This window comes from Pipistrellus kuhlii, unplaced genomic scaffold, assembly GCF_014108245.1.
Source record: "Pipistrellus kuhlii isolate mPipKuh1 unplaced genomic scaffold, mPipKuh1.p scaffold_m20_p_10, whole genome shotgun sequence".
NCBI lineage: Eukaryota > Metazoa > Chordata > Mammalia > Chiroptera > Vespertilionidae > Pipistrellus > Pipistrellus kuhlii.
This window is the reverse complement of record NW_023425405.1, coordinates 42,253,115-42,266,185: the sequence shown is the minus strand read 5'-3', so window position 1 is coordinate 42,266,185 and position 13,071 is coordinate 42,253,115. Positions and strand designations below refer to the sequence as shown.

Genomic DNA, 13,071 nt, shown 5'->3' with positions numbered 1-13,071 from the left:
GTGAATGGCTGGTTATCCTGTTGTTCAAAAGAGTGTGATAATTATCTGCAGAAATCTACCTGACACATGTAATTGACTTGGCTCTGGCTCCTCTGGTGTGGCTCCGTGCTTGAGCGTGGACCTAGGAACCAGGAGGTCACTGTTGGGTTCTTAACCCATCAATGATTCTCTCTCATCACTGATGTTTCCCTCTCCCTTTCTCTCTCAAAGCAATGAGTATTTTTTTTTAATAAGTTGAATTTGTCTGTGGCACTGTTTCTATGTCCTTTTAATTAGCAGTTCCTCATGAAACATGAGTTTAACTTTCTTGTGTGTGTTCTGATAGATCATTAACACACTGTTATTGTAAATATTTTGGAAAATATTCAAGACTATCAGGAAGCATATAAAAATTTTTGATCCCACCTCCCAGAAGTGACACTACTAATGGTATTAGCATCTTGAGGAGTTTCCTTCCTGTGTTTTAAATGTGTTTGCACTGAAAATCTAGAATTGCAATTTATAGCCCACACTTATTTTTTTCTTTAGCAACAGGAATATTTTTTCAATTTATTAAAGCCTCTGACAGCACAGCTTTAACAATTGTATAACATTCTGTTTGATATAAGGCATTGTTTCTCAAGTACTTAATGTTATAAATAATGCTAGAATGAGTGCCCTTAGTATATAATCTATGCACACATCTTCTTTTAATTTTCTGTGATGTCTTTCTAGGATCGAAATTGTTGCATCATGTGGTATATCTATTTTTAAAATCTTTAATGAATATTGCATAAATTCCCTCCAAAAAAAATGTGTATCAGTTATTACCAATAGTTTATGGTACTATTATACTTCAAATATTTGCCATTTTGGTAGAAGAAAAAGTGTTATCTTATTAGTATTTTTAATGTATTTCTATAATTAGTAATATTGAATCGTTTTTCATATGTGTTTACGGTCTATATATTTCCATCTCTTGTCAGTGTGTGTGTATTTTCCACTGGTACTCTTTGGCCACTTTTCTATCGAAATTCCATCTTTTTTTTTTTTTTTTTTTTTTTTTTTTTTTTTCCAAAACCGGTTTGGCTCAGTGGTTAGAGTGTTGGCCTGCAGACTGAAAGGTCCCAGGTTAAATTCCGGTCAAGGGCATGTACCTTGGTTTCAAGCACATCCCCAGTATGGGGTGTGCAGGAGGCAGCTGATCGATGGTTCTCTCTCATTGATGTTTCTAACTCTCTATCCCTCTCTCTTCATCTCTGTAAAAAAATCAATAAAATATTTTTTAAAGAAATTCCATCTTTTTTTATTGATTTGTAAAGCAATCTTTATAAAGTCTTTGTATTACAATTTTATTTACCATTTATGTCACAAGTACTTTTCTCAGTTTGTAGTCTTCCTTTTACGAGGTGTACCAATGAATAATGCAGATTTTTTTTTCAATAGATAGCTTTACAGATATGTTGATATATATGCAATTTGATATGTATGCTATTTTGTTGTATTCACAAGCTTCAAAACTTCGTATGTCAAATTTGCTGAAGGTGTTAACATCATAGATATTTTTACCCTTAAATATGTCAAATTTCATGCAAAAAAAAGAGGATTTGCAGGAAGTTTTAATTCATTACTTTATTTTGAAGAAAAAGTAATTGTATACTTCAGGAAGCTTACGGTGAACATACTTGTGAGTGCTGGTTTAAATGCTTTAAGAGTTAAGATTTCTATGTGAAAGACAAAGAACGTCCAGGCCAACCGAAAAAAGTTTGAAGACCAACAATTACAAGCATTATTGGATGAAGATGTATGTGAAACTCAAAAACAATTTGCAGAAAGATTAAATGTAGCTCAGCCAACAATTTCCGATTGTTTACAAGCAATGGGAAAGATTTTAAAGGAAGGAAAATGGGTGCCACATCAACTGAACGAAAGACAAATGGAAAACCGAAAAGGCATAAGTAAAATGTTGCTTCAGTGGCACAAAAGAAAGTCTTTTTTGTGTCGAATGTGACTGGTGATGAAAAGTGGATTTATTTTGAGACTCCCAAATGCACAAAATCATGGGTTGATCCATCAACATCGACTGCAAGGCCAAAGTGCTTCAGAAAGAAGACAATGTTCTGTGTTTGGTGGGATCAGGAAGGTGTGGTGTATTATGAGCTTCTAAAACCAGGTGAAACCATTAATACTAATCTCTACCGACAACAAATAATCCATTTGAACCACGCTTTGATCGTGACCAGAATGGGCCAGAAGATACGGCAAAGTAGTTTTGCCTCATGATAACGCATCATCACACACTTCAAACCCAGTTAAAGACAAGTTAAAAGATCTTGCCTGGAAAGTTTTAATCCACCAGCTATTGCTCCTTCAGATTACCATTTGTGCCGATCGACGGCACATGCCCTTTCTGAGCAGCACTTCAAAACATACAAAGAAGTGGAAAACTGGGTCTCTGAATGGTTTGCCTCAAAACAAGAAAAGTTCTATTGGGATGGTATCCACAAATTACCTAAAAGATGGGGAAATGTGTAGCTAGCAATGGACATTACTTGGAATAAAACACTTTTTATGTTTCTCTTGAAATTATCTTGTGTATTTTTTAATTACAAAATTCACCATTATTAACCAGTACACCCAGTAATTTTGTTTCTGGTGACTTTTTTTTTCTGCAAGATTGACATTTTTATGAACTCAAATATAGCAACATTTTCTTTTGTGATTTCTTCCTTTGTTTTATGTTTAGAGGTACCCTATTTCCCCGAAAATAAGACAGTGTCTTATATTAATTTTTTCTCTCAAAGTTGTGCTAGGTCTTATTTTCAGGGGATGTCTTATCTTTCTATGCGCTAGGTCTTATTTTCGGAGGATGTCTTATTTTCAGGGAAACACAGGTACCTATACCTATGTAAGAGTATACAAATATCTATATTTTTTCTTTTTCATACATTTTTATTATTTAATCCACCTAGGATTTGAGTCAAGTTATATTATTACTTTTGTCATCTAAATAAGACCTAGCAGCATGGCAAGTGGATTGAAAATAGTTTCTTTTCTTGTAAAAATAAAGATCAATACACCTTAGTTAAACAACAATTACAGGTTTTCCCAAGGGGGACAGTTTGCCACTGTCAATAAATAACTTTTTCATAGGAGTCTTACCTATAGCAAATATCTTGAGTAATTATAACCAGCAAAAGACTTACAAAGGAAGGAAAAGATATCAATAAAATAAAATGAAAACTCTATGAATCCTTTGTTCCTGTTATTTTATATTCTAACAGCAGGCTATTCAAATGGTTTGTGATTACCTGATCGATAATTTTACCCTTAAAAGTCTAATTTTTCAAAAAGCACTCTAATAATAAAAATTTTAATTCCTAATGGAATTGGAGGGATAAGCTATAAAGGGTTAAAAAGTTTCAAGTTACCAGATGGTTATAGATTTTTCCCCCACTTTAATTCAGTGTGTACCTAAAAATTAAACCAAACTATGTTAACAATCAACAAAAGCTGTAGCTACATCCAAATGATGTTAAACAAATAGATTTGCTTTATTTCTTTAACTGAAAGCAGATTATGGTATAAATGACCCCAGCCATGGAGGGCCTCTGGGAAGTGGGCACAGAGTGGCCAGGTCCCGCAGAGAGCTACTGGCGCAGAGCTACTGGCGCAGGGCTACTAGTTAACTTAATAGTTTTGTTTTTTATTATTGTTTCTTGTTTATTTTTAATTAAATTATTGGAATCTGGTCACAAGGGAGTCTTGGGAATGTTTTAGCTACCTCACCATTTTGGTTCAGAAAGGCATACTAAAAATGGGGCCGATTGGGGATAAGTGAGTCAAACTGCAATTTCTGCAGCAGTCCACTCTCTTGCTACTCAATATATATAAGCACTCTTATTCCTGCATTAAAACTTTCCCCTCTGGGTGATGTTAATTTCTCTTCTAGCTCAGAGACAATCCCATCTTGTTATCTTAAAATCCAGCAGATAAACTGTAAAGTGAACTACCACCAATCTACCACATAGTAAAAACGAGGGGATTACTGTTCCTCAGTAAAAAAGAATGAACTATCGGCACACTGATAATTGGGGTGAATCTCATAGGCATTACACTAAGGAAGGGAAGAAAGCCTCAAACGTGTATACACTGTATGATTCCATTTATATGGCATTCTTAAAGAGACAAGACTATCATGATAGAAATCAAATCAGTGGTTTTCAGGGGTTAGGGGTGTTGGTAGGGAAGTGTGACTACAAAGGATAACTCAAGGGATACTTTGGAGGGTGATCAAATTGTGTCTTGATTGTGATGGGGTCACACAAGTCAATGCATTAAAATCCATTGAACTGTACACCAAAAATCCTCTTTATTGTATGTTAATTTAAAATTTTAAAAATATATATATTTAAGGTAAGTACAACCTAATAAATACTAAAATTGTCAGCCACTAAAGTTGACAGGATGAGCCGAAACCGGTTTGGTTCAGTAGTAGAGCGTCAGTCTGTGGACTGAAAGGTCCCAGGTTCGATTCCGGTCAAGGGCATATACATTGGTTGCGGGCACATCCCTGGTCGGGGTTGTGCAGGAGGCAGCTGGTCGATGTTTCTCTCTCATCGACGTTTCTAGCTCTCTATCTCTCTCCCTTCCTCTCTGTAAAAATATCAATAAAATATATTTTAAAAAATAAAAAAATAAAGTTGACAGGATGTTGTTTGTAGATATTGAATATTTAATTTTGAAAAAAACTAGGGAAACAAGAGGAAAAACATTGATATATTATTGTATACATAGAAAAACAAGGAACAAAATATGATCAGGGACAATAATTTTTATTTCTGCAACTACTTCTGAGATTACCTTTGGTAATAACTTTCTTCCTCCAAATTCCCTTTGCATTCAGGCAGCATCTCAACTGGCTATGGGTCTTCGTCTTAGTCCCCTGATGGTCCTAACTATACAGGTTGCTGTAGTTTCCCATTAACTTTTATCACTGGATGTCACAATACTAGGAGGCACTCCAGAGGAGCCATCATAGTATACTTTTTCCTTTTAATTTTTTCTTCCTAGAACATTGGCAGGAGGAACCCAAATAGCCAATGACAGTCTCAACTTCCAGGTCAGTTGTCTCCCTGGTGACATACTTCTCCGTTGCATACTGAGCCCTTCAAACTAGCAAAGTCTAAAGTAAAAACAAGGGATGGAAATGTTTATGCATTGATCATTCAGTATAATAATAATAAATACCGCCCCTGCTTCACTCCTCATTTTCTGGACCAGTGTGCTCTTGTTTGGGGAGAAACCACATCATATATTAGTCCTAGTTCACAGAGTATACTTTATTCTACAGGAGACCACCCCAGCGTCAAAGGGTGTAATTTCCCATCTGACACAGTAAATGGGTTCCTTACATCATTGCTATTCAATAGCTGGGTACTTCTGGTAAAGGTTTTGTGGACTAACAGTGAACCCCAAGAGCACTGGCCTTAATTATTTTGCTTGAAATGAGTTTCTTGACTAAAAGAAATATTGTGTAAGAAAACATGATGTCATAAGGCACTAAGTCAACAGGGGCAGCACTGTGGCCCAGGAAAACAAACCATTTCAAGAGTGTTGATTCCAGTGAGGACAAAACACTGTCAGCTCCATAATGGAGGGGACCCAGCATAATCAACCCCGGAGATAGGCTGTTCCCCTCATTATATCATGCTATATAGAGAGCTCATTGTCTCTACAGCTGGTAGGTTAGGCATTCAATAATGGTAGGAGTCCAGGCTAGTCTTGGAAAGAGACAATCAATGTTTCATTAAAGTATGCACGTTCTTCATATGATGGACCATTGTTTAAGAGTTCATTGACACAGTGAGGTCACTGGGGAAGTATGCCGAGATGTCATCTGGTTTACCTGGTTATTAAATATTTAGTGAAAATTCACATAGGATATTTAATACTCCCACATATTGGGCCCATTTCAAGAGAGTCACTCATAAATCTTCCCTAATCCTTCCCCAAACTTCATCCTGTTCAGCAAACCTCCAATCCTGTTCCTTCCAACTACTTCACCATATGGCCAAAATTTAGCTACTGCCTGTGAACTGGTGGAGATATGATACCATGTCACCGTCTCCCAGGCAAGGTTCACCACACAGTCGTGCCTACTGGAGTGGTTCCCTTTGCCATTGTCTTTCAGAGCCACTCATGATTTATTTGCTAATCAATATAACAGCAGAGGGATGGTCCTTGAGTTTTTCCATGCATAATTCTCTAAGGCCAGGAAGCATGAACTAAAAATGAGAGAAAAATTAAATCTCTTTCAAGCAGAATATTATGCTAAATAAGATAGCAAATGTCAATAAAAAATGTTCCTATGAGACACATTGTTCAAAGAATGCATGCAATAACAAGCTTGTTTGTGAAACAATATTGTTTATATACTCAATATTTGCATGTCTACTCACTAATGTTTACATTACTTGAAACAGGAGCATTTTTGGCTATTGAAGCTGAGCCATCAAAGATCCTATGTCCTGAAAATTCCTTTACCATTTTATCAACTTTCCCATTTTAAAAGAAATGCAAGTATGACTGGCATGCACAGATTCTGCAAATCCATTTACCCAGATATCTCAGGATAAGAGCAGTGAAGGAAATAAATTTTAGCTCTTAAAGGTCAAGGGTATGCAATTCTTACTTATTGTGAGATGCTTCTGTCAAATAATTTGAAAGAAAAGGCTATGTGACTGGAAGAAGGGTTTTAAAAGGTGTTAAATGTTAAGCATCATAAAGAAGTCAACAGCTGCAGAACCTCAGAACCTCAGAAAAGGACTGGCCTTTAAAGATCACTGAGCCAAATCTCATCTCAAATCCCTGAATGCTCTCTGCAACTCTCTCTCAAATGACTTTACAAACTTAAAAAAAATAAAAAAAATAAAAAAAACCTTCAGGGACTGAGTAATGACTACCTTCCCAGCCCTCACACCTTTGGACAGCTCTCACAGTTAAGAATGTGTTTCTTCAGGGGAGCAAAATATCTGTCTCATTGCCATCAATCTAATTCTGAGGACCTTGTTTCTCTCCAATGACAACCCTTCAGCTAGCTTCCTCCTATCCTAATCTCCTCTTTTCCAGAATAGGCATCCCAGTTTCTTTCATCACTTTTCATGTGATTTAATTTTATGTTCACTTCAATTTTCAATGTTCCTCTTAAAAGTATACATTTAAACTAAAGTGATAACATAGATTTAGTCTATAATAAAGTAGAAATATAATTTCCCTTATTCTAGAACAATTATTGGTTCTATTTTTGCAATAGAATGTCTAGGTAGACTTTCCGGAAGTTGAACTAATGGTGACTGCAATTACGAACAATCATTAGTAACTAAATATGTTCCTAATGTACCTCAAAGAGGACCCCACATGTATCATCTCATTTAATTTTCATGACAACCACCTATGAGGTAAGTACTATTTTTATCGCCACTTTCAAAGGAGGAAAATGAGGTTTAGAAAGAATAAGAATTTGCCGAGACCAGTTTGGCTCAATGGATAGAGTGTCGGCTTGGGGACTGAAGGGTCCGGGGTTCGATTCCGGTCAAGGGCATGTACCTTGGTTGCTGGCATATCCCCAGTAGGGGGTGTGCAAGAGGCAGCTGATCGATGACTCTCTCTCATCGATGTTTCTGACTATCTCTCTCCTTTCCTCTCTGTACAAAATCAATAAAATATATATTTAAAAAAAAAAAAAAAGAAAAAATAAGAATTTGACCTACCCAAGGTCAAGTACCCCATAAGTAACAGAATTTGGATCCAGGATTTCTGGAAAAGAAGTAACTAACACCTTTTGAACACTCACTAATATGCCAAAACTGTGCTGTGCCCTTACCTCAAACTATTAATTAGCTAGTGTTATTATTCCCATTTTAAACATAGGGAAACTAAGTCTTTGAGAAGTATAACAAAACTGTTAGAAACAGAGAACTAGCTTATATGATCAAGCTTATATACTCAGGTTAAGGATTTTATATTTATCCCTTATTGGATTTAGTCCATTACTCTGCTCTCAAAATTTTTAGAGATACTGATTTGATCATCTAAAGTGTTTTTACCCATGATACTTTTTTTATAACTGTAAATCTTATCAGAAAGTGTCCCTGTTTACAAGTTACCAAAACACTACATTACATAGAATGCCTAGGAAACAGTCATCCATGAGTCATGAGAAACCTCTCTTCAGATGCCATCAATCCTGTCATCAGACTGCATCAGCCCAGTCATTCAACCTCTAATAGTCTAATCTAGGCTGTATTTCTCCATTTTGTCCACAAGAATATAATAAAATTCGTTAAGTGTCCCACTGAAATAAAGATTGCTCATCCTAGCTCAAATTTAGTGGCCCATTCAAAAAAAAAAAGATATTATATTAGTGTGAAGTAACTTAGAGATCATAAATCCATCTTGGAACTTAATGATTACCATTCTGTTTCTATTATGTTTTCAGAAACGAAACCAAATTAGATATATGTTAAATTGTTTTCATTTTCATAAATACTGTTTTTTTATTCATGCAATTAAGGTATAGAACTTATAACATCATCAAAATGAAAATTTGAATTCCAATGTTTTCCCACTCAGTCTTCTGAGTTGATTTTGGTCATGCAGCATGACGACGTGTTGCTTTTTATAATCCATGCTTCTGTTCTTGACCTCTTGGGTACCTGTAAGATTGGCAGTATAATATTAGGGTTTTGTTTGCATTTCCTATTTGATTAAGCTGATAGTCACAGTTTTTCCTTAATTGAATTTCCCATCACTGTAAGTAAATTACCTTCTCTTGAAAGTCGTCCGTTTGATAGATGGATGCTTGGCACTTGAGTAATAATCCTGTAAGCCCATGAATCTGTTATACAATTTTCCTAGCTTTGAAATGTCATAATATCTTCAACAGATTTGGCAGTGTGCAACCGCCTTTGATTTCATTATCTGGCATTTAATAGTCTTTCTTTGTGTAAACTAATGTTCTATATTACATTGTTATCTCTTTTTAAAATATTTGAGCCAGCATTAGATATTAAAATTTAAGTTAATTCAAGCATCTGAATGCTAGCACATCTGACTGTGTTATCACTCCCATAGAAAATGACCACAAAGAAGCATAAAAACTAGGACGTATTTATTTTTTGACATTGCTTCTTAGGGAACACAAGATTTCATGTCAAAATGTGAAAAATATGTAAGTCTGTTCATTGAAGAAAAACAACAGTTACAGTAATTACTGAGGAGTTTAGGTTACAAATTGTGCCCATATTTCAAGTACAAAAATGAGGATTTTCAACAGTATTTTTCTGACCTTCACTCTCCATCTACATCCTATAACAGAAGATAGAGTTGTTTGATTAGGAAGTAATAAAAGTCAGATATTTAATATTATGAAATGCTTTGTTTAAGATACTTTATACTTTCTAACTGAATATCCAATTTCCTCCCATATTTTTGTAAATCTGACGTCCTGTCCCAATTAGTATTATTTTAAATACATATGTAATGCTATTACCCCTTGAGAGATACAAAAGGTCACTTTCCTTTTCTAAAACAGATTTATTCAACAAAGCTTAATAACTGCACTGCTAATGTAATTCCTACTATACCTTTGAGAGAAATGCTCCTTGAGATAAATTCAGACCAAATTTCATTTGTAATGTTAATGTATTTTGCCTGAGAAAGCCTCAGCTGTGTCATTTCCCCACATGCTGGCCAAGCCTAATGAGGTTTTGGTATTAGAGTAAAGAAAGACACACATTCCCATTTTTCATCTCAGTTCAGAAATAAAAATTGCATCATAATATGCCTATAGTGTCCCTTGGATAACTTTCTGATCCTTAGCATTTATAAAGTGGACCTTGAATTTTGATACCACAAATCCTTATTGACATTTAATTATCCTTTGTCTCATTAACAAAATGAGGTGGCCTAAGAAATGTATAGAGATGCACTATTCCACTGAAAAATAGATAAAATGATCAAATCAATGTGAGCAAAAACCAGTCTAGTTCTTTCTCTTTAAAATAAGGGGAGAAATTAGTTCCTAAATAATGTGTCCTTCGAATTATGACTCAGGATTCATTCTTACGCATGAAAGGAAACACCAAGATGTGGTTTCAAACTTATTCAGAAAATAAATAAATAATTTTCTAAGTAATGGAAGAAAGTAATTATGTAAACAACATCAAGCCATCATCAGAATGGAGATTACTCATATCAAAAACGCTGAGTAAAATAGTGTTTTACTTGTTTCACATTCCCAAGCTTCCTCCCATTTTCATTTACCCCTGTCTATAATTGCTAGAGTTTAAGTGAATAAATATTGATTCTATATTCAGCCTCCCATAAATGACCCATTTTAAACTGTATCAAACTAAAAGTTTATAATATATTAGTAACTCTCAGTCCCCCTACTAATTTAAGTTCAAATTGCTCAGTCTAGAACTTATGGTTCTTCATACTCAAGCCTTTGCCTGACTTTCCATTCTTATCATTAACTATTTCCTTAAAATAGCTTATAATCCATCAAACATACAGTATCTAAAGCCATTCCTTGTTTTTTAGGTGTTTTTTTGTTTTGTTTTTACCTTTACACCATTGTTTATGCTCTTTGTTTTCTACCTGGAATAAACTTCTACTCATCTCTCTCTGTCTACCCTATAGATTGAGATAAAATAGAACCTTCTTTACAATTTGCTTTAATTCCTCAATTGGGTATGAATATTTAGTTTGTACCACCCTCATTGAATGTATCACTTATATCTATAAATTACAAATTACCTTTCAAATTTGAGAAGCTTTCAGTATACTTATTGACATCTCTGATAATGTAACACAACACCTCACATAACAGAGTGTACAGTAAAAAGGTATAACAGTATATAAATGAGTAATATAGTCCATGATCTTATATTTATACTGTCTTATCATTCATGAAGGACCTCTTCATCCTTTTCATGCTGACCTTAAATTTATTATAGGAATAAATTATTTTCAATGACAAAAAAATCCATTTTCCAATAATATGACACACTATACACTGTGGCCAACACTCTTACTGAAAAATAATTAAAATAGTAAAAAATATTTTTAAATACATCAATGTATTGGCAAGAAAGAAAGTATCCTCAAAAGCCATAGGGATCCAGAGAGGTAAGCTGAGCCTTGAATCTGGCTTTCACTTTGAGAACATTTACCCATGAAGGTGAACTTGAGCTTCTGTATTCACAGCCAACAGGAAATAAATCCTGGAGGCACCTGACCAAGATGGGGAATCTAATAGGAGAAGCTTTAATAAATCAGGCACCCAAAAGTCCTAAACCCTCAAGGTGTATGTGAACTAAAAATAAATCCAGGGGACAGCAAGGGAAATTGCTTATTATAAAATGTGGCATTGGGTAGAAGGAAACATAAAATCACCCTTTGAAATTGATATCCACAAACTGACCCTCCCTGAACTTGTATCCCAATCTCACATTACCTGGGTATATCCAAAAAACTTCAGGCAAAAAAAAAATTTTAATTTAAAGTGTTTCTGCATTGATGAGTTTTCCCAATGTTTGGCAGAAGCAAATAGTCACTGGAGGCATAAATTGCCAATATAGGGCTTGAAAATTTTGAACAAGATAAAACTCTAACAGATATGAACTTGTAGTTGAAACTCACAAAATGTATGAGGAAACAAGTAGTAGAATGAGAAGTAGTTGAAACAATAGACAGCAAAGTTTGATGCAAAAGGCTTCAGATATTGGAATTAGAAGACAAATAATAAATATTAAATATAGTAAGTACTTTTTTTTAGTTTAAAGGCCTGAATGTAAGGAAATATTTTAAAAGACAAAACTGGTTTAGAGAGAGAGAAAGAGAAAAGGAAGGCTGGAAGGAGGAGGGTGGAAAGAGGAAAGAAGGAAAGAAAGAAGAAAGGGAGGAAAGAAGTAAGTACATAGAACATTTATAAATTACAAATAGAATAATTGGGATTAAAAACTAGCCCAGCCAGCATGACCTATGAACCTAGAGGTCACGGTTTCAATTCCCAGTCAGGGCACATGCCTGGGTTGAAGGCTCTATCCCTTATGTGGTACATGCAGGAGGCAGCCAATCAACAATTCTCTCTCATCGATGTTTCTCTCTCTCTCTCTCTCTCTCTCTCTCTCTCTCTCTCTCTCTCTTTTCTCTGAAATCAATAAAAAAATATATTTTAAAAATGAAAATAAAACTCAATAGATTCTCCTTTCCCATTCTCTTTCCTTTTCCCTTGATTGGAGCCAATGATTTAGCTTTGATTTTTTTTTTTTAATTAACAAAATTACTTAATAGAGTATCCACAAAACATCATAGCTAATAATAAAAGCATTCCAATTGAGGTCAGAACAATTAACATAATGCCTACTTTTTTCAACTTTGTACTGGAGTCTCTTGGCAGTACTAAAAGGAAATAAACAGTGAAAAGAATACAAAGGAAGAAATTAAAATATCATTATTTTCAAGTTGTATGCTTTGTTAAAAAATACAAAAGGATCTACAGATAATTTCTAGAATAAGAAAATAATTTAGTATATTTGCAGAGTATGAAATCAACATATAAAAAGATATTGCATTTAATACACCAATAACACAGATGTGGAAAATGAATATTTAAAACTGAAATAAAAATATGTGCAATATTCAGAAATAAATTTAAAAACTATGCAGAAACATTATGGACAAATATATAAAACTGTACTGAAATACACTAAAGAAAACCTTAATAATCAAGAACTATATCATGATTATGAACTAAAAGAGTCAATGTCATAAAGATTACAGTTCTTTATTGTTATGTAAATTCATTGCAGTGGCAATAAAAATTCCGTAAGTGTGTGTTTATGTGGGTATTAATTAACATATTGAGTCTAAAATCAAAATTGGGTTCAAGATTCAAGATTGTGAAGACACTATTCTGTGGAACACATGTGTCAAACACAAGGCCCTCGGGCCAAATCCGTCCCGCCAGGCCTTGCAATGTGGCCCGCACCGTGCTGTCATCACTGCACTCCGCTGCGTTTCCAT

At 34.6% G+C, this 13,071-nt stretch overlaps 1 long non-coding RNA gene across 1 annotated transcript; it reads right to left on the bottom strand.

Annotated features, from left to right (window-relative positions):
• Window positions 1-8,503: 8,503 nt before the first annotated feature.
• LOC118714346 lies at window positions 8,504-11,845 on the bottom strand. The gene is made up of 2 exons (XR_004986552.2): window positions 8,807-11,845; window positions 8,504-8,696 (listed from the first exon to the last, which is right to left on the bottom strand). It is a non-coding gene; the product is annotated as an uncharacterized LOC118714346 (long non-coding RNA).
• Between the last annotated feature and the right edge of the window lie 1,226 nt (window positions 11,846-13,071).